We start from the raw sequence: 419 nt of genomic DNA on the forward strand, positions 1-419 counted from the left end.
GCTGTTGCTTGCATAGCGGATGCGATGGCCATCTCGACCTCTCTCACCCAGAGCAGGAGATTCTCTCCATCCATCCCCTCAAAGTCGTTTACGCTCACCATGAGCGGCTTAGGGCGGAAAAAATCATTCGTCACCGACGGTGGCGTCATAGACGCAATGATGCAGACACCTTCTGCTGCAGGTGCTCTAGCAGCGCGTCCTCGTAATTTGAAAACGCCTCTAGACGCGCATTGATTGCCTCGGAGCCTTGCGCCACAAGGTGTTGCACGCCCCCAGGGCCAAGCAAGGACATTAGCTTGTTAAGCCCGTCTTGCATGTCCTGGGGCAAAAAGGAGAATTCCTCCAACCTCACAGAGGATTGGTCTAAACGACTCAGGTGTAGATTGACTACAAGTGCTACCAAGTGCAGCGGGGCTGCC

Source organism: Plasmopara halstedii, assembly GCF_900000015.1.
Source record: "Plasmopara halstedii genome assembly, contig: Scaffold_614, whole genome shotgun sequence".
NCBI lineage: Eukaryota > Oomycota > Peronosporomycetes > Peronosporales > Peronosporaceae > Plasmopara > Plasmopara halstedii.